Source organism: Tauraco erythrolophus, chromosome 3 (genome assembly GCF_009769465.1).
Source record: "Tauraco erythrolophus isolate bTauEry1 chromosome 3, bTauEry1.pri, whole genome shotgun sequence".
NCBI lineage: Eukaryota > Metazoa > Chordata > Aves > Musophagiformes > Musophagidae > Tauraco > Tauraco erythrolophus.
The window spans coordinates 39556102-39577953 of NC_141467.1; the positions used below are offsets into that span (position 1 = coordinate 39556102).

Here is a 21852-nt window from a genome sequence, read left to right on the forward strand (position 1 = left end):
CTCCTATATAGGTGCATGTTTCACAGAAATTTATAGCGTTAGAGGAAAAAATAAAGGGGCAAACCCATGAAGTTTAATTTGAATTGAGGCCGAGCTCCTTAGATGATGCGTTATGACAAATGCTTTTTGCCAAGGCTGACTGGGTTACTCATGCTGTAGTTCCATATTATTTACATTAATTACATGAAGGCTGCTTTGTTAATGGTACATTCTGGTGTGGGTCGCAGCATGATATGCTAATGATCTAAGAAAAATCTGCATCTCCAATATTTATGATAATTTGGGAGAGGAAACAGGATTGCCTTTATTTCTCTTTCTTCAACAGAATTAAACAAGCAGTATAGAAACAATTGTATTCATCGGTTGGGCAAAAAAAGTTCTAATGAAGCCGACGTTTAGGTGTTACAAATGGAGGAGAATAATTTATTGTTTGGGGTCTTGTCAGATCCTCTGACAAAGCAATAATACAGCATTCCTCTGGATTTCTTACATTAAGTAGGCAGTATCAAACTGAATGAAAAAGAATTTTAAGGTGAATTAAAACTCAAAATTTCTTCTTGCTTCTTCTTGTAACATTTTCTCACATCAGTAGCAAATATACAGCAATACATTTAATTCAGGCTGTGTCCAAGTTTATGAAATAGAAGAATATTACTATACCATTAGATATCACTTCAGGGGGAAAAAGGCTGCTACTGTCTTTCTGTTCATCTTGAGGTCTTATTAAGCCAAATAAAATCCAAGAGAAGATTATAATATAACATTGCATTTTGCATCTAAATATTGCAAAAACAAATATTAAAAATGGCAAGTTTCTTTTTGTTTTTGTTTTTCCCACACACAGAAAACCACAAAACAAAACCAGAAAAAAACCTCTCCAGAAAGTAAAAAAAATTAATCTTCTTCATCAAGGATGCTTACTGCTTCAGAGTACAAGCTCTAAACTGAACCACAGAGACTTGTGGAACGCTCCTATGCAACAGAAATTAAACAAAAGGCTTATTCCAACAAGTTGCTTCCCTTTAAATAAGTTGCTGCATTTATATGTTATTCCAAACCAATGAACTGGAGTGCTAGTTTGTCCTTCCTGGATACCAGGTGTTACAAGAGCACGAGCTATCCACATTTGCTCTGGTATGAGACTTTCCCTCTCAATTATCTCTTTGCAGCCTCAATGGGGGTATTGCTGCAAGAAGAAAGCTACCTTAGAATCATAGAATGGTTAGGGCTGGAAGGGACCTTCAAAGGTCATCTAGTCCAACCCCCCTGCAAGGAACAGAGATATCTCCAACTAGAAACAACCTTCGTTTTAAAGTGTTGACTTATCACTCAGAATATCAAGCACTGGTTTCTACTTGAGTTCAGCTTTATATACAGCAACTTATCTCTAATTACAAACCAAGCTGATTTTAGTATCAGCATTATTTGTCTGCAGTGAAGAACACACATGCAAGCACATGCTCCAAGCATGTTTGGCTTCCATTTGGGCACTAATTTATCTTGTTACAGTTGAAATAATATTAAATCTGATCGACTGTCACGTGCTGATTCTAGTGTGCAGTAGGGTAACAAGGCTGCAAGTGTTTAGCTACAAGGCACCATGTAGCTTTCCTTCATGGGCTCTGCTTCACACCTCCTTACATCCTGTGGCAATGCCATAAATTTCATAAGCTTTGGAAGGCGAGTGAACCACGTGCTAAGTAGCGTTGGAGTAGAAGATACACTTTGAGTTGCATATTAAAGACTACTGATATCAAATTTCTAACAAAACAAGCTCCGTTCTCTGGGAAATTGAGCAATTCTGAATCCTCCATGTGTACCAATGAAACGTCCTTCTTGCCAGCTAAGAGCGGTGGTTGTGGGAGAAGTGACTGTGCTCTTTACCATGAAATAAGGTGTCTGGTTTAGAATAACTTACCTTACAACTGCATACGAACAACTGTCTTTGCACTTGCCTTCTTCCACAGCAACCTGAAATTTCTAAGGGCTGCAGCTGGATACAGAGTAAGAATTCGTCTGCGTTCATCTCCCAGTCCTATTTCAATCTCTCTGTGCTATTCTTGTAGTAAAAGAGACTCATGAAGCACCGCTTCTAATTACTAAGTAATGAAAAGTACCCTCCATAAAGACAAATTTGTGTGTTGCTTCATCACCACCAGCTCCAACATAAAGACTTTCAAAGATTACAGTATCTGTGCCTCTAACAACCTCCCTCCATCTAATTCTGCTGCAAAGAGATGGCAGTTTCATATTTTGCCCTATTGGATTCCGGAAGCAAAGCTCACAAAAACCAGCCCTTATATTTCTGTCACTTCACTGCATCAGAGAGCACTGTTACACCTAGCATCTGACCTGAAATCAAGATGTCCAGTTGCTTGGAGACAAAGCCAGCATACTAATTGTGTCCAGTAAGTGAAGGAATAAGCCAACGTCCAACAGCACTATTTATAAAAGGTTATTTCATTTTTCTAGGAATTATTTCTCCAAACTATTGACTACATCAGGCCCTGCATAACTTATAACATCTCTAATGTTCACTTCTAAAGCTAACATGGCTACAGCTTAAGTAAAGGTTTTATTGTACCACTTTGAGAAGTTTCAACAAAGATTTCTTTCTGTGGAATCACAGCTGAGATAAAAAAATAAAAATGCCAAAACCAGAATAAGTTTTCAACTGTACACAACTCATAAACCCAGGTGCTAAGCTGCATAAGACACAGGAACTGTACAGTGGTTCCCATTGTTTTACTAGCAAAGTTCAAGTCCTTGTCTTGATATTCAAAAACCATCAATACATTACCCCTTTTCAACTTTTCGTAAGTTACCCACCATGACAATTATGTTTCACAAACACAAAATACAACTTTAGAAGAAAAGGGCAGCATGACACTGAAGACGACACATTGTATTTTACAGAGCTGAACAACTCTGTAGAACATATTCCCACATGCAAATACTCTTTGTAGTAGCTTTCTTTTCTATATAGATAGACAGGTTACAAAAAGAAAACCAGCAAATAGGCACCCAGAAAAGTTGTTCCTTTCTCCCAAAATGGCAATAATAAGCTACTTAAACTATTCCAAGGAGAGGATATATTTTGGTCTTTTCTATTTACAAATTTTCTATTTTCCTGTGTATAACCTATAACACACAGAACATGAACCCTTAGGTGACCAAAACTAAACTAGAGGCAAGAGGCTCTTGCAGGCAGGAAGGAGGCCATTACAGCCAAGAGGTTATTCTGGCAGAGAAGGTCTGCAGGTCCTGTCACATGGCACACATGCTATTGACACTGAATTGTATGTTCGGGTTTTGTATTCTATTTGTTTGGTTTTCCTTCCTCCTCAGGTACAGGTTCTGCGTATGAAAGTACAATACTGACAGGTGTTCGGACTTATGAGAATTATCTGTGACTAGCCAAAAAAATGAAGATATAAAACACATGTATCTTCATATTGGCCAAACACCACCCACAATTTAGCCCTAAAACTTCAGATAATGTAAGAATTCTCTTTTCCAAACCACAGACACAGATGAAGGAATTAAAATAGCTAGCTAACTAGAATAACCCATGAATTTGCAGTGTAACTACTTCTTTTTATCTTCCATGCATTTTAGAGGTATGAATTCATAATTAAGTTACATTACATCAAGCTATAATATTTGAAATAGCAGCACAAGGTATACTATTATTGCTACACAAAGTGACTTGAAAATATGTTAATTAAGATTTAAGCAGCTATATCAGGGAAAAAAAAACAATATTCTACTGAAAGCATTCTAGAAGAAAGTCCTTAAATCAACCCATTTTCAGCCAAGCTGACCACAAAGTTTGAATACCTTGCCAGATACTATTCTAAACATAATCAATAAGATATAATTTTACTTACAAACTAGCCTGACTTAGGAAAAAACAAAAGCATACAGTGCAGTTATCATATAGCATCACCAAAAATAAAAAACAGGACTTTATTAGATAAGGCACTATACTGAGAAGTCTGTGAGAAATGGAACAGAAGTCAATTATCAGTTAAAATATTGGAAGATGGTACAATCACAAGGCTGTGAAGCTTTTGAAGCTGAATAACAGATGTACAAAGTACTTTCACATACGTAGCAATTCCTACAATTTTATGACTCTGATTTGGAAAAAAAAAATATTGGTATGGACAAGATACTGTTGTTTTGCATGATCACTAATAGTTGTTGACCAAAAAAATAACTCATACAACATATTTTTTTGGCCAACAACTATTAAAGGATTGTGTTCAAGCCTATCTGAAGTTAAGGTCATTTCTGTAAACAGCTAGAAGTGTGGATGGTTGAAGAGAGCATGGAATTTAAAAAATCCGGTCAAAGGACAGCAGAGAAAACCAAGACAGAAAGCAGCCACTAAAAACATGTGAAACCAGAAAGTCAGTAGCTCCAGTGGACCACAGCAAACATAGACAGAAGGGGCTTAGTATGTCCTAATTCATAGCTCTAAGCCAAAAGTTAAGAACAACAAGAGGACATGGATATGTTCAAGGCCAGGTTGGATGAGGCTTTGAGCAACCTGGTCTAAGGGAAGGTGTCTCTGCCTGTGGAAGGGGGTTGGAACTAGATGATCTTTAAGGTCCCTTCCAACCCAGACCATTCTGTGATTCTATGCCCAGAGTCATGGACACATTCTATGTGCTCCACCCAATTTTTGCTGAGATCATAAAGCAAAACCCAGCAGAACAACTGATAAAACTACTAGTTTTTGTTCAACATGTTGTTCCTGAAACGAAAACGTCCAGGAGAGAAAGACTGAGCAGTCATGTTGTCACCTGGCTAGCATGAGCAGCCCCTGCCTGATAATAGCTTCAGTCTTGTCACTGACAATCACCCTATTAATGCTGTCTTTTAAAATCTATCTAGGGACACTGATACAAAATCCAAAAAGAGATTAGGAATACAGCTGTCATAACACTATGAGTGAATCATGCGAACAAACTCTTTATTTAAGGAAATTGGTTATTGCAACCATGAAGCTCAGCCGGAGAACCTACCCTCATGTCAGCTCTCACAAATGAGCAGGAAAATGTTCCCTGCACGCATACTCCTGACCCAAGAGACAAGTTGGTAAGCTGAATTAAATATCTTCCAGGGACCACAGACCTCAGCTAAAACTTCCTGAAATTCTCACCTGCTTGAAAGTCCTACTAGGAAGTTTAGCGACAGGTATCCACAAGCCAGATCAAATCAAGTAATTGAGATACTAATGAAAGAGGAATTCTTTACACTGATTAAACTAGTATTCCTAGTTTACTAAGCAAGTACCAGGAGACTGGAGCTTCTCATTAACAAATAAGAACTGGACTTTATTATTAATAAATTAGTACTGTATTAACAACAAAGCTATGGAAAGTACTCAATGTTTTCAAAAACTCAGTATGAAAAAATCCCATTCATGATCCAAAGAATTCATACAATCGAACGAAAACAAAGTTTTGACTTGATAATAACACTACAGTTGGAAGCTCTGATTACAATGGCATAAAGACTTACGGCTGGCCAAAGTCTAGACAAATTAGGTATCTTCAAAATTACAGTTTTCGTATTAGGCTTTGAATGTGTACGTGACGGGTATCTACAAGAGGCAATGATCTAGCAGTAAGTTACATCTCAGCAAAGTGATTTTCAACTGCTGAACTACCATCATTTGAAAATTGAGCAACTAAATATCTTTGCAACCTCATTGTACAAGCATTTGGTTAAACTTACACAATCTCATGATACTGCTGTTATACATCACTGATAAGAAGGCAACAAAGAGCAGCATAAGGCACAACTGTATCAACATTGAAATCACCTACTTTGACCACAAAAATAAAAGATCTGCCTTTCTAACAGATTATAACCTCCAGTCAGGCAGATTCGCTATTCCTTGATGGCTCCAATGCCGTGCGTTGATTGACATTTCTGATGTCTTCTGAACTATTTTCTGATATTACTGTGTTTTGTATCATTTCTTAACTGCTTTAGCTAATAACAATTGATGCAATTATAATGATTGCCCACTCTCTGCATTAGCTAAGAAATGCAGATTCAAAGAAAATGGAAAGATCTAGGAGAAATCTTTAGTTAAATTAGTTAACCATTGTGTGTTTTATCATGGGCCCACACAGTCCATAACCATTTATATAAATGTTCATTGATTGCTAGTTCAAGCTAGTATGACAATTATTCACAAGCTGATGGAAGTTCCTGCCCAAACTCAGTGATGTCTGGGGTTAGTTTAATCAAACAAAGGTTAAGATGAAGGTTTCTTTCTTTAATAATAAGGAATCCTCACCACCCACAATAGCATCTACAGAAAAGAAATTTTGCTCCCTTGGGCACAAATACCTCCGCTCAATGAACAATGGCTTTCACTCTGCTAATTGGAGAACGGAGAGGTAAAGGTCATGTGTAAAAACAATAGGGGATATAAAAATAATGCAAACTAAGGAAATTACAGCATTTTCCAATTGTCAGCGTGACAGCTACCAGTGAGAAATAAGGACATCAGATACATGTGCCCTACTGTGCAGGCTGGGTAACAAGACAGTCTGCACTCCGGTATGCTGGCAGTATGTAAACATGTTTCCTTTCTAGGGACAACGGGGCTATGCCCCAACAAAAGTAATAATCTTCTCTAGAATTATGTTGACCCGGAATTTAACTAATCATTTCAATAGGAGGAAATAGGAAGAGGGAAGAAAGGACAAAAACCAACAAAAAAAGCCTTTGAATTAGGTCATCGAAGTGCAGCTGTTTGAACCATTCTTCTGTTCTGAGTAAATGAATTTTAATGTTATTTTTATTTCTTGCTCATATTTAAATACCACCTTGTTTAGCAGTTTGTTTGGATGAAAAATAAGAGCAGGGATTCAAGCAGCATTGTGTATCTAACTTGTTTTTCATGGATTAGAACAGACGAATGCAAATTATAGTAAAATATTCACAAAAAAAGTGCATGCAGGCAAACTATCATTTAACTTTTTGAAAAATCCATACGTCTATAGCGGTGTCCTTTTCTTAATTTAAATGACAGATGCAGATGTTGTTCTTAGTAGCTAGCACTCATATTAATTTATTTTTAAATGTTTGTACACAGATTTCAGATCACGTTAAGAGAAACAACATTTCCAAATGAAATTATAGTAAGGAATTTTTAATCAAGTTTCCTTCTTCCTCCTGTTCTTTTTCCCTTCATCTATTTTAAACAGTTGCCTTGAAAATACATATACCTCTGAGAAGCTCTAGGTTGTGATTTTTTTCAGACTTGCGAAGGGTTGTCATGTTTCAGCTCTTTTCCCTCCACTTACTTGTCCAGTTTTCGGTGTTCTAAGACATGCACTTAAAGGATAATAAAAGAAGACCACATTATGTGTCAAATTAAATGTTGTTGATACTTGCTTTAAGTGTACATGCACTGACATTCTGTTATGGATCAGCTGCCGGACAATAATACTTGCACATTCCCCGCCTGACAGATTGTTCTGTATTTTGTTTGAGATGCTCTAATGTTTTTGACGACCCATACAAGGCCACACATTTCAGCAAATTTTCCAAATTAATACTGAGACCAGTTTACAATGTTTTCTTCAGTAGCGCTCACTCTTACTGATTGTGTCCTAAATAATAAACCATGGCCTCAGGCAGTTTTTCTCGGAATGTTTATGATGAGAACTCATTCATCTAAATCTACTGGCCAATGGAATAAAATAAATCAAGAATTTCCCAAAATATAACAATATTTGTGTTCTCTAGATAATTGATGACTGCAGCTGCACTAATTAAAACCCATGTGAGTTTCATTAATCTTGGTCACTAGGTCCAATTGCTGTACACCACACCCTGATCACTGCGTACTGCCCTTGTGTCACATTCAGGTGAGACCTGAGTTTTAAAAGCTAGAATCTCACGGTGTCAATATTCTATTCTTAAAATCTGAACTACCATGTCATGCCTACACCTATGGTGCATCTAAGTGACTTAATTCACAACAGGTAAGCTCAATAATAAATTTAAAAATATTACTTAAGCCTAAATTATTTTCCATAAAATGCTTGCCAATACCCTGCCACTCCAAAGACGACCGTGGGGTATGGAGAAGAACGAAGACTACTGTAATAAAAAGCTCTCTATTCAGAGGGGAAAACAAAATAAAATTAATTTTTCTTTAATGTTACCACAGTGGCAATTTGTTTGCATTCCTACACTTTTCTCTACTGGAAATCAAAACTACATCTTCACTAGAGTATTTCTAGGTAATAGCTGTATCATACATATATTTTTCTGTATCAGAGAACATTTTTATAGCTGCAGATATGCTTTGCTTGTTAAAGAAAAAGAAATGTGTCAAAAACTTGTGGTTCAGATAAATATCTACAGAAATAGCTATAACTAATGTTAATAACTAAGCTGCCTTGCAGATCATAAATACTAGTAAGTATAAATAACTCCTAGAGACAACTGCACAATCTATATTTGAGGAAAGGCAACATTTGAGTAATCAATCACATGAAGCCAACACTGTCATAAGCTGAGTTTATGAAAATACTTGTAAACATTTATTAAATGTAAATCCCTCTTCAAAATGTGTGTTATCGGAGATCCCCATTTTTTCATGCAATTTGGAGTATGTAATATACAGCAGCTGATGAATATACAAGAGCCTTGTTGCAGGAGCTGCTTCCTGTTGGTCTCTCAAAGTGCTGGCAGCGATACGATATGTTTCGAACTAGTGGCATACAGACCATGTTCTAGAGAACAACTGATAAAATTTAAAAGCTGGCTGTATCATCCTTACCAAACAAAATAATTCTTGCTTTTTCAAGATTAAGGAGTACATTTTGCTTTCATTTGCTGATTGAAGTCAATGGAATAAATAACAACTCATGTAACTGGCGACAAGTTTTGGACCATTATGTACAGGCTTATTTTTACACCGTGATAAAGCTTCTGTCAAACTAACATGCAAATTTAATAAATGTCACACCGCAAAATGCTTCCACAGAAAAGCTTCATGTGTCCCTTTGGAAGGTTCCTCCCGTGTATGGCAAGGGAACATTGCAAATCTCTCCAGAGAAACATTGCTGTATGGTCACACTTCTGCCTTTGGGCACATGTGATTTGCTCCTCTCCAGTTCTCTACTTCCTTTCAGAGCTCAGGGGATCAGCCAGGCTCTGACCACAGCAACCACTTCTCCTACGGATAGCTATTCAGCAACTCAGACCTAACACACACTGACCACGCTCCTGTTTATCTGCTTGACAAATGAGCTCCCCAAAAATTTCTCCAAGAACCAAATACAAACTAGGCAGGGATGGGTTCCCAAAATGAGAGACAGTAATGCCATCAGTAGGGCATTATTGAGGCTTTGGGCAACCTGGTGTAGTGCAGGGTGTCGCTGCCCATGGCAGGGGGGGCTGGAACTAGATGATCTTTGAGGTCCCTTCCAACTCGAACCATTCTATGATTCTATGATGCCATACGTAATGGCATTCCAAGGTTTGAGAAATAATGTGGAAACAGAATAGCCAAACAAATCAATTCCTTCTCACTGCAACAAACTTAAACCTGAGTGGGGACTGACGACCCAGACAGTCCAAACTGCTTGCAGGCTGTACTCAGTCTGCAAGGACAACTCATGAGGCACGTGGCCTCTTTTGAACACTGTCTCTTCCCAAGAGGAAGCTCAACAACCCATACGCAAGGACCCAACACCATAACAACACAGGTAAATTAAGTTGCTAGGGTCCATTCTAGCCCAGCCTTCATCTTTCCTGGTATATCCATACATTCCTCTCATGCCATAAAACCATGGCAGACACAGTTATTACAAAATACCTACAAACCACTCACATTATGGAGAGGAAGTGTGGTACCCACAGAAAAGACAAAAGTTTTGAGAACTATTCTAACAGAAACATCAGGCTTTTTATACTTTTTCTAGTGAAACAGTTTAATCAAGTAACTTCTTAATGCAAGCAGCATTCTTATTTACATAGGGATTTCATTATCCATTCAACAAAGATACAAAGACATAGAACAAAAATATAAAATAAAAATGAAAGGTGTTCTCAGAAAAGGTATGTATTTTACAACGCAGTAATAGTAAAATTGATCATCTTTGCCAGAGGATCTTTCTTCTTTTTTTAGGCATAGCCATCTTATTCTGTTGCTGGTGATAAAGTCATAGATGACATTTTGGACCACTGCAATAAACAGATGTTCCAACATGGCTCCAGTGCCAGTTCTGGTCTGAAAGTGTAGGGGAAAAAAATTCACGCATTGCAATGGTTCAGAGGCCTCATTGGGCCAGTTGTTCCTAAATAATGGTAGACTTCCCAGCAGGGGCTAACCAACACGTTCTGAAATGATTTTTTGAATGGCTTATGTATCATTAAACAGTTTCCGTCTTCCAATTTTGGTCCTCGATGGGCTGTGTTATCATATTATGAGTCAAAGTCTGAGTTGCTTTTGAAAGGGGAAAAAAAACCCAACAAACCAAAAATTTTGATCAAAGAGAACGTATGACTCACTCTGCAATAGGAACACTAATTTTCTGACTCCTATAACTCATAAATGATTGAGCTGATTTCAGTCAAACTGCTAGCAGAGACCAAGCCTGGAATCTTTCAGTACACAAAAGTTTTTTTAAATGTTATGAATGAATGAATGAAAAAAGGAGGGCACAAGTGAAAGTATTTTGCAGGCTTCACTATAGCATTCTCCCTGCTGTCCCAACACCTTCGTTAAATTAGCTATTAACAAAAACTAATACTGAACTCATATTCAGTTTAAGTTTTCCTTAATCCTCCTCTATTTTATTGTAAATCCACATATTCCCAACTTCATTCAAGCACTCTATTTTCAAATGCTTATAAGCTGTCAGTGTCTGTCAGTACCTGACAGGCTATCTTTGTTCCAACTGTCCATATCTAAATAAATATTTCTCTTCCGTTTATCAAACACGTTGCAGTAATAACTGTCTCTTCTTCACTGAGCACAACTTCTATTACCCAAAAATGAACAAAAGTAAGAAGGGATGTTTCAACAGTGCTTTCTGAGTAAATTGTGTTTAGTGCATGTCTGGATGCATCTAAAGCTGAGTTATAATTTGACTTTGCTTTGTCAATGACATAGCACCGCAAATGTTAGCAACAAAACATTTTGACATTATCCTGTTTCGAGAGTCTCCTGAACATTGAGTATTTCTGATATCTGTATTTCAGACTACTTTTCCATATGTCTATCCTCTCACATTTTCTTCATAAAATTTCATTTTCCACCCCGCCCATATTTTTTCTTACATCTAGGTCACTTCGTATTGTTTCTTTACCCATTTGTGACTGCAAAATCTACAGATTTAGATTCACCTTCTGTTCACTGGTTTTCATTTCCATTATAACACGGTGCCTATGAATTTGTCTCATAAACAGCTTGCATAATTTTACAGTTACTCACCTGTGAGCATCATTTTTCCATTCTGAATATTGGTATCATATTGTCTCTCGCTGTCAATCCTCGTTTACTTTCTTTTCCATGACTTCAACAGGATAACTACGCTGGCTCAGCAGCACATAACTTATTTTCCTGAACTACTTCCGATGAATGTTTTTAAACTTGTTTTCTAAGACACCAACGCTTTACCTCCTCAAGCCCCAAATGGTAGAATCATATTTTAAGGAATTTGCTGCAGAAAAAAAAGACTGCAGCTTTGGGTGACCCACATGGACATGCTTGAAATTGTACTTAGCAGGCACACCACTTTCATTGCAATCACTATGGGGCATACTGCAATGACTGCAGCAAACTGTCAAGGACTTTCTTGTGTCAAGGTTAGTCACATGCATTGCACAATCCACTTCTGATATGTATGTTTTGCGTCCATTGCTTCTACAGGTAAGCTGCTCCAAAACCTGACTCCTCTAAAGATTTAGAAATCTTTCTTCCAGTTTCAGTTTCTTTCTTCATGGTCACTTTTTTCCAACTTAACCATCTGCCAAGAGTGAAAGCAAAACATGTCGTCTTTATTTTAGTCAGATTATTGTAAACTTTTCTTTTAGGAGAAGATCCCTGTTCACATCTTCTGCTTCACCCAGAACTGTAAACACTATTTTACATAGACAGATGTCTCACTCAAACAAACTTCAACAGTATCGATACTTCTACATCTCTCTGCTGCAAGTACTTTGGTTGCTTCATCCTAAAATGGCCATTACCCATTTTGTCATACCTGGAGATCACATGATCCTTTTAGTCTGGTGATCACATGAGCCTTTTAGTCTGGTGATCACATAACATAACCATATCATTTTACACTTATTTCCAATGAATAAGCCTTCGACTTTATAGCAAAAATAGTATTAATCATTATTTCCATGATCTTACAGTTCTTATCAGATCTCACCCCATTACTGTTACTCCTGTTGTAAAAGCCAGACTGCTTTTACCCTTTGATAATCTGTTTGGTTCTTTTTTTCAGTAACCCTATATTACTATATTACCCTATGTTACTAACAAATTCCAAAGGACTATTCCTGCAATTTACTGAAACAATAAGTAAAATTGGTACCAAGATCACTCCTTGTGGAATTTCACCTCTACCTTTTGGCTCACTGCTTCTTTTTAAAGATAACCTTTTGTTATTATCCCTTTAACTAATGCATTATCACCTCAGAGTTTTCGTACTAATCTCTGTAACTGAGCCAATTCTCAAGTTTTGATGTTTATTTGAAATCCAACCATACAAATTTCCTTTGTGAAGAGAAAGAGGCATCAAACAAGCTTACTAAAGACAGGTATCAAGTTAGATGGGAAAGATCTGCCTTCGGTAAGCCCACACTGTATGTTTATCATACTGCTGTACTTCCGCATCTTTGAAGCATTCTTCCTCCGGTACTTGTACTGAATCTCTGTCCGCAGTTTAGACCACGTAATTGCTAATCCATTCCCTCTCTCTTCTTAAATATTGGTACAGAAGTTACTGTTTGCATCCAGTTCCCTGGAAGGGGAGTGGAAATTTAGCCATGCGTGTACAGGGAGCAGATGCAGTGGGGCTGGATGGGGCATCAATGCCAGTGCAAGGTAGCAGTTCTTCTGCTCTGCACGCAAGTGGCTACGTCGCCACAGTGGAAAAAGTGCTACCCGGAAGGAAGACAATTAATACAGCTGGTCTCCAGCAAAGTTCCTCAGCTCAGTGGAGTGGTAGGAAATAACAGTTGAAAGCACTGGTATTCATTATGCATCAGCAAAGGAATGTCCTCATCGCTTACTGGAGAGACAGGTCAATATTTTAATACAGCATCCCAGAGCAAAAAAATGCAAGAAAAGTTCTCACTCTTGAATCCCATTAGGGAAGAACTTTTGGTACCTTATACATGATCTGAGGATCTATCGGGCTTTATGTGGTCAGAGCATCTACTTTTCTTAGATTTTTCTCTCATCATTTTAATAGGCAGGAACGGAATTTAAATGGTCATTACCGCTAAAATTCTAAGCTCCTTCAGACTGGAGTTCCTGATGCATGCAGACTGGGCATAAGTCAAGAAGAAATACCCCTTGTCCACAACACAGCTGCTTAACTTGACTAGAAAATAATGTTTCTCCCCTAATTCCCAATTTCATTTAAAACTCTGGTTATAAATCACTGCCAATGGCTGGACTGACTGAAATTCTAATGCTATACTAACTTCTATTGCATAAACACTACCAAAAAAAGTATTTCAGAGTAAATCAGTAAATCCTTCAACTCATTCTGCTGTCCCTACGTACTGATACTTCGGAGTACATATTACTGCAACAGTGAAATTAGAAGAAAGAGTTAGATGCTGCCTTTGCTATTAAATTCTGCTTACCTCCATCAGTGCAGAATACACACTGCCAAAACCAAGAAATTATGGTCAAAGAAAGAAGTTTTTTGAAAACTTCGAAACTTCTCTCTTTATTATCATGTTCATCAGACTTTGTGTAACTAATTATTTTTTTTTCTTGTTAACAACACGACAGCACCTAAAGATCAAATCAAAACACTGATTTCACAAACTGAACTCACCAGGAAACGTCATAATAATGAATTACATTCAATCATTTACAGCTTCCCACTCTGCCATTCCTGGTCAAAGAAGTTGCACCTTAAGGTTGACTGGAAATTCATATTTTATTTCTTGGCTGAAACCAAATGCCCCCCTCCTAATTCAAACAAGTTATATATCTCTGCAGTGAAGACTAAAATAAAAATACTGAACTACTTACCCTGACTGGAGTACTTACTCTGACTAGATTAACACTGTGGTATAGTGATATCGGATTCATAAAAATTAAGAACTATTGATACCTAAAAGGATGTTATGTAACATGAATCTGATGATGGGCATATGGGAAGGGCATAAAGAGCTGAAATATCTTTACCTCAAGGTTCACACACCAGGTTAATTGTTTCTATACCTTTGCTGCTACAATTCATTTTAACTGCCAACATGGTTAAAATATTAAGAGAATGTTTTAAAAATGAAAATAACTCATTCTGGAATTGTAGTTTCATACACATTAAAGGTTTGCCAGTGGCTTCTAAAAGACAGGGAGTCTAGTTAGTCAGCTCATGACTCTGACCCTCATTCTGCATACTGCAAATTCTCCCTTGATGCATTCATGCCAAAAAAGTGTTATGCTATCACTTCCATAAAGGTTATCCACAATCTGGGACCAAGGAATTCATTCTCACCACTGAGAAAAACGCAACTCCCATTAAGAGTAATGGAAATTGCATATGTGCATCAGGACAATTTAAGGCCCTTAAGGAATTGTATCCTCCCTTTACACACACATGTAATTTTCATTAACACCAATTAAAAGAAAATCAATTCAACAAAATTATGTTCAGTTTCCATAGCACAGAATCTCATGCAAAACAACAGTAACCAGCACAGAGTTTTCTTTTCTTTTTTTTTTAATTTAAGCCAGATTTAAATAATCATTCGAATTGACATTTTTAATAAAAAAGTAATTGTTTTACTCAAAGCAACAGCAGCTAAAATGGAAATTTCAGGCTGAAATCCAATCAGTGTAAATTGTTCAGGAAGAAGGAAAAAACCTTAAAAATTTAGAAAAATATTTCATTATATTTTCCTTTTGGGGCTCAGATCCTGCAGGCAGAATGAAGAAGACAGGATATGGATAGAGCAGAGGGATGCTTCTGCCATTTATATATCTAATACGTATTACATTTTCTTTCAACTTTGTCCAGCCTTAAGTAATATGTACATTAAAATGATTATACTCCTTCCATATTATTCTAAATTAAAAAGAAAACTTAAATAAAACTGCAGTGGATATTTCATATCATGTTACTATTACTTAATTTCTAATATACTGTTAAAGGTATGAGCATGAAGTTTGAGAGCAGTTACACAACATTTTTGTAAGATGGGAGTAAATAGCTTTACATTCACAGAAGTGATTCTATGTATTGAATTATTTTAACAGACTCTGAATCTGAAAACGGCGCACACAAGCTCACACTTTTGCTATCACCTTCGAGAACAAAGCACAAGATAGGAGGAGAACGTGACTGCATAAAAGTTGTTTTCAAGTAATTTCTGTGCTTTGCTGATTCCACTGCAAACTTATGGCAGCCTGGTCCCTGGTGCACCCGAGAAGAGCCTTTGTCCTCTCCTCCAGCCCAAACCTGAGCACTAGGTCCCAGGGGTACCCCTGCTTTTACCCCAGCCATAAACAAAGTAATCCTTTCGCTGGTGGCCACGCTGACTCTGAAACCACAGCGCCCTGGCAGCGCAACATCACGCAGCTGCGCTACAAAAGAGAGTCAGGCCAAATTTCTACCCAGCTGAAGGCATACAAGACAAAGACCTGCGAAAGGACATCTGGGCTATGTGTCACAGACAAATAAGCACACAAGCACTCTAGGACAAGTTCTGTGAGAAGCATCCTGAAAATAAGTTCCTAAAACGATTACAAAAATCAAAGTACGTAAGATTCAAGAGGAGAAAAAACAGTAAAAGTAACTTTTAAATGGAAAAAAACAATATGGTTATTTTCCTATTCCTGTTGATAATAAGCATACATACTGTACTTGAAGGGTAAATGCAACTATTTAAATATTTATCAAGTAAATACGTGTGCTGGGCCGGGAGGGGGGGGCTGTTTTATGTCTGATTTTGAGAACGAGTAAGTTTTAAAGGTAAATCTAACACAACGCAATAAAACCGCAAAGCATGTTCTGACCTTGTACTCTTCCCTGCAACACTTATACGCACATATATACACACTTTAATAATACATATCCCAGTGGAGTACAACTGACCCCAGTAAATCCTGCTGTTTCCCAAGTGTGGAATTAAAAGCTTCACGACCAGAGTGAGAGAACACATTTGTTTCCATTCTTGTGATATCATTTTCCCCCCTCAGACTAGTGTCACCACTGAAGCCCATGTTACTCTACAGAGCTGACTCAACTGTATATGTTAAAACATTTACAGACATTGAAATCAGATCTATTTTTTTTTTAAAAAAGAGGCTTGTACGTTTTCCCTGAAATAAGCTAGCACAACATTCTAGAAGGAAAACCAGACGTTTTAAAGTGATAGTTCCAATACTGCACACCTTCAGTAAAACCAAACAAATCAAAAATATTTTGTAGGTACAAACAATAATGAAGTCACAGAGTCCACGAGAATTGTGAGATTAAAGGCATATTGTAAACTACATTTTTGGTTAACAAATAACTGAAGTAGAATATCTTTTATTTTATAATTTTGAAAATTGCTCATCCACCTAATCTACGTTGTTTACAGAACAGAAAAGGAATTTAGAAAACTATAGTGTGTTGGTGTATGTGCAGAAATATATGAAAATAACACACATGCTTCTCTGTAGCAAAGCTGATCTGAATTTGAGAAAAAAAACACAGTCCTGTTTTCTCTCCAAAAGAACTGAAATTTCCCTACTCTATATGTGAGAAGAACAAGCCTGCAAGGGAACTTTTGACCTCAAAAATCAAAATTTTAACAACTTGGACAAAACATACTTGTATTTCCTTTCGTTGCTGCTCTCCAGTTACCTATTCTCTTCCTATCCCAATATCTGCTGCTACACTGGACCAATTTTTTTCCCCACCTTTCTCCCTGCACTTGTTTTCCTTTTTTCCCCTTTTGTGTGTCTCCTCCTCTGTCACTACCCCTAATTGTTTAACGTTTCTTTCTTTCTCCATTTTAAGTCACAGCCTTTCATTTTCCAAATATCTACCCAAATCCCATGATTTTCCAGAACAAACTCGTCGGACCCCTGTATTTTACCATTTTTGACCTGTTTATGTTTCTTATTCTTCCAGGGGGCCAAACATGCCTCAGCCTGGCCAGGTCACAAGATGGTGATGTTGTTACAATGCAGTTCCAAAAATAATCTTCTTGGAATTGCGTTGTAACATCTGTCTGTATTTCCATACAGTGGATAGTCTCAACAGAGCCTTGGCCACTCCTGTAGCATTTACGTTTCTTTTCCTATCCAATATGCTAGTTCAGAGGGGAAAGCAATATCACATCTATAAGTAATTTACGAGGAAGCAGGGCACCTTGGTGGACCAGACACTATAAGGGCGGCCAGAAAACAGGCTTACTCTCAGTTTTGTCACTCATATGCTGTCCAACCTTACAAAAGTCAGTTATTTTATGAACAGCATTCAGTCAAATTTGTAAAGATTGCAACCCATGGAGGACAGGTGAGCATTGTTCCTGTACCACGATAACCTCCAGATTTGTGATCTGTAGCTCATCTCCAGTATAGAAAAATGTCACGTTGAGTCTTCTGGCTTTCAATCTTGTCAAAACCAAAACAAAAAGGTGGTGTGACATGCTCTTCATTTTACTAGGACTGAATGTATTGCGAATGCCACATACGAAAAATTGCTTCAAGTCCTCTCACTACTTAATTTTTCAGTACTGATTTTCTTAAGGAGTTAAAGAACATGATCAAACATGGGCAAGTAACCTGTACCAAAGTAATACTGGTGACTTAAACAAACAAACAACAAAAAGAAATAACCTACATATGAATGAGTGTAATCCATTTACATCGCCTACCTTGGGAGTGCTGAAAATCAACACAATGTCTTTGTGTGAATTTTTTTTTCATAAAAACCTCTGATTAAGCCGAAAAGTTTACAAAATTACATGTGAGCAGACAACTTCCTATCAACTACCCAACTGAGGTTCAGGTGTGTCGCCTTTTTGAGCAAGTTTGATACTGCACTTCTGAAACGTGCTATAGCAATTGGTTTCAGACGGTGGCTAAAACTCAGCTGGACTCCATGATCTTAAAGGTCTTTTCCAATCTAAATGATTCTATGATTCTAAAGAGCAGATGACTTGGTGTGATGGTTTGATGGGGGTGGGAGTTTCTGGTGGCAGGAGCTGCCCACCAGATCAGACTCCCATCCCACTCAGGGTTTCAGTCAATCGACACCTTTGCGAATTGCCCTATTTAAGTTGGGACAAAGGAACTGGTAAGGTGTGTGCCTTTGCCCAGGAGCAAGGAGAAGGGAGGGGGGCGCTGCCCCCACTCCCTGGTGCCCAGCCAGGTGGCGGCCTGGGCTGGGCTGGTGCCAGCGCTGAGGATGGCGGTGGCGGAGCCGCTTGGGGAACTCGGGAGAGCCCCGCTCCCAGGGTGCCCACCAGGCCGAGTTCACACGGAGAGGACTGAGATCTGAGAGAAACGGCCACACCGACACCAGGTCAGTGAAGATGGAGCGGGACGAGTTGTGCCAGAGCTGAGTTTCCCCTGCAGCCGGTGGCGAGACAGCAAGTGGCCTCCCTGCAGCCAGGACGGTCCCAGTGGAGCAGAGACCCACTCGCAGCCTGTGGAGAACCCACATCAGAGAAGAGATGCCCAAGCCTGAGGATGGTACGCATCTAGAGTCCGTGGGACGACCCATGTCGGTGGGGAGGTGTTTTGTTTAGAGGAAATGCCCGAGCCTGAGGACAGTCATGAAGCATGGGCACAGGTAGAGACACATTTAAAGTCTGTATAGAGATGCATTTAGAGTCTACATGACGGCCCACGCCGGAGCGAGTGGCAACAACTCCCTAAGAATCCAAGACTGTGGTAAAGCCTGCACCGGAGCAATCCGATGGGGAAGGATTGCATCCTGCGGGTAGGACTCACGCTGGAGAAGTTTGTGGGTTTTCCTCGTGAGTAGGAGATCCACTGGAGCAGGGAAAATGGTGTAAGGACTCCTTCTCCTTTAAGAAAGGAGCAGCAGTAACAACATGGAATGAACTGATCTGCACCGCTGGGGGGAGGAGATAGAGCCGGGAAGAAAAGGAAAGGGGGGGAGGGGTGTGGTGGTGGTGTTTTTAAGATCCGGCCTTGTTTTCTCTTTGTCCTCTCAAGTAACCGGTTTTGTTTCCCTTTGTCCTTTTTTAAGTAACTGTTAATAAATTGTTTTGCTTTAAGAAAGCCGAGTCATTTTTGCCCGGGACCATGGTTGGTGGGTGCTCCTTCTGTTCTTGTCTCGACCCTCAGTCCTTTTATTATATTTTTCTCCTCTCCACTTTACTGGATGTGATAGTTTGAGGGGGGGGGGGGGGGGGGGAATGTTCTGGTGGCAGGAGAAGGGATTTGCTCCCTGTGCCACCAGATCTGAGTCCCATTCCCCTCGGGGGGTTGAGCCAAATCAGCGCCTCGGCGAATTGCCCTATTTAAGTTGAGACAAAGGGACGGGAAAAGGTCTTTTGCCCAGGAGTGAGGAGAGGGGAGGAGGGCGCTGCCCTCGCTCCTGGCTCCCGGCCGGGCAGCTGCCCAGGCTGGGCCAGCGCCACGTGCTCAAGATGGCACCGGCGGAGCTGCATTGGGAACTCGGGAAGCACTCCGATCCCGAGTTCACCCAGAGAGTACTAAGATCTAAGAGAAGCAGCCACACCGACACCAGGTCAGTCAAGATGGAGCGGGAGGAGGTGTGCTGGAGCTGAAGTTTCCCTTGCAATCCGTGGCAAGAAGGCAGGCGGCACCCCTGCAACCAAGATAGACTCGGCAGAGCAGAGACCCACTCGGTGGGTGCTCCCTCTCGGTTCTTGTCTCGACCCTCAGCCCTTTTATTATGAAACCACGACACTGGAGAAGGAGTAAGAGAGTGGCTGTGTGGAGTTTAGTTGCCCAATCGACCTAAACCACGACACTTGGACTATGATAGCATCTCACAGGTGTTAGTTTATGAGCAGGTGGCCTTGATGGATACCTAGGCATAGCTGAGAGCCTCCTTTAATGAAAAATCTTAGAAACCCAAAGGAACAAGGCAGAAAAGATTACAAGTAAAGATTACAAGTAAAGACTTCAGCAGAGAGTACTACCATTTCTAAAACATGAATCATGCTCCGGAAGGAAAGCAGTTCCATCGTTTGGGTAGGGGGAGATGCCACTTTTTCACTAATTCACATCTTCGCTCAAAGTCAGCTGGTAGAATTTGGGATCTTTAGAAAAAGTTAACACAGAACAATGCACTTCAAACTCCTTCACACCTTGATTCATTAGGTTCATAACAGAAGAGCCTGTGAAGTAATTATCAAAATCCTTTCTGTTGTCATACAGTATTGTATATCCACTACTCAGAATTCATCAGTCCATTCTATTCTGTGCCCCTACTTCCTCACTTTGGATTAAGAAATAGATCTGGTAAACCAAGGGACTTTCCCCTTCACCTCTCCACAGTTAAGCGATTTTTTCTTCTTTTAATTTGAAACAATTAGGCAAACTGAGATGAACATCTCACATCTTGAGGCCTTGACAAAATTCTAATATATTTATATAGCCATTAAAAAGAGGTCCTTTGGGAAGAGAACTGACTCATGTCAGAACTGGATACAACACTGAAGGGCTTCATCAAACTTACTTGTAGTTAAAATCATGAATTGGTCAAGTCAATTTGGCTTTATAACCTTTACCTCATCATCTTACTGCAACAAAAAAAAAAAAAAAAAAAAATCCTTGAGACCTCTGCAGGTATGATAAGATAGATGTCTGTCTTAAATCCTTACCATCAAAGTTCATCCCTGACTTTGTCCATAACCTCCCAAATTAACATTACCATCATAATACTCAGAACTCCAATAACGTGTGGTGAAGCCTGTGCTACAGGAGGATAACAACAGAAAAAAAACCCATAAGCCACATTTATTTCCGTTCCACTTAAAGAACAGCTGAGGATCAACACATTCAAAGCCAAACCAGCAACACATAGAGAGACGAAAAAAGGTTGCAGCTCAATTCTCTTGCCCACTTCCTAACCGAGGGAAACTAAATTTTGTCAGGAAACACCTATCCTGGCTTCTTTTTCCATGCTATTGATTTGCTTCACTTGCTCACATACTGTTACGCAGAGTAAGGCACCGACACTCACTGCTTTGTCGAAGGTGACAGCGCTAAGAGATCCACAAGCAGACACAGCTGAGAAGACCCAGGCCTCCCAGCTGAAGAAGGCTTCTCTTTGACAGGCCTGTGCACCAATCTGCAGGTGGATTCCCAGTTGTGACAAGACGTGTTTCTCTATCACAGAAGTTCTTTGGTCACAGTCTTTTGGGATTTTGTCACAAACCTCTTATATACTTCCTTTTATAGCACGGACTATTTCCAGAACCTGCAAGGAGTCCTAATGATCCCCCTCAGAAAAACAGAGAAGTGACGGGACTTGAGAAGTGAAAATCCCTTCACCTCAAGACCTCCGGCAGCCTGGGTTGATGTGATCTGAGACACCAGTTCAGAAACTGGGGACAGCATCGCACACAGGAGCACCTCTGACACTCCCAGAGGCTCGGTGTCCATGCCGG

General features: G+C 39.2%; 1 protein-coding gene across 1 annotated transcript in view; it reads right to left on the minus strand.

Annotated features, from left to right (window-relative positions):
- ZNF407 (zinc finger protein 407) overlaps positions 1-21852 on the minus strand; it is a 362003-nt gene that overhangs the window by 166446 nt on the left and 173705 nt on the right.